Source organism: Eleutherodactylus coqui, chromosome 13 (genome assembly GCF_035609145.1).
Source record: "Eleutherodactylus coqui strain aEleCoq1 chromosome 13, aEleCoq1.hap1, whole genome shotgun sequence".
NCBI lineage: Eukaryota > Metazoa > Chordata > Amphibia > Anura > Eleutherodactylidae > Eleutherodactylus > Eleutherodactylus coqui.
The window spans coordinates 115412824-115413118 of record NC_089849.1 but is presented as its reverse complement, the minus strand read 5'-3'; positions in this window follow the sequence as shown (position 1 = coordinate 115413118).

Here is a 295-nt window from a genome sequence, read left to right as displayed (position 1 = left end):
CCAGCTGTCACTTTTTAGACGGACTACACTTCCCGAAATGCCTTGCGAGATAAATGAACGGTTTGACTGGCTAGACAAGTCGGGGAGGTAATGGGATTTGTAGTTTACAACCTGTTAAAAGGGCCGTGAAACTTTTGTGTCATGTGATTGGTGACGAAACGCTGAACTACATCTCCCATCATGCATTTCGTACCAAATGAATGGTTAGTCGTCTAAGAGACTGACGGAACTTGTGGTTTTAATCGCTGATGAAGACGTAGACGTATTCTATAGTCATGTGATTGCTGATTTGTCA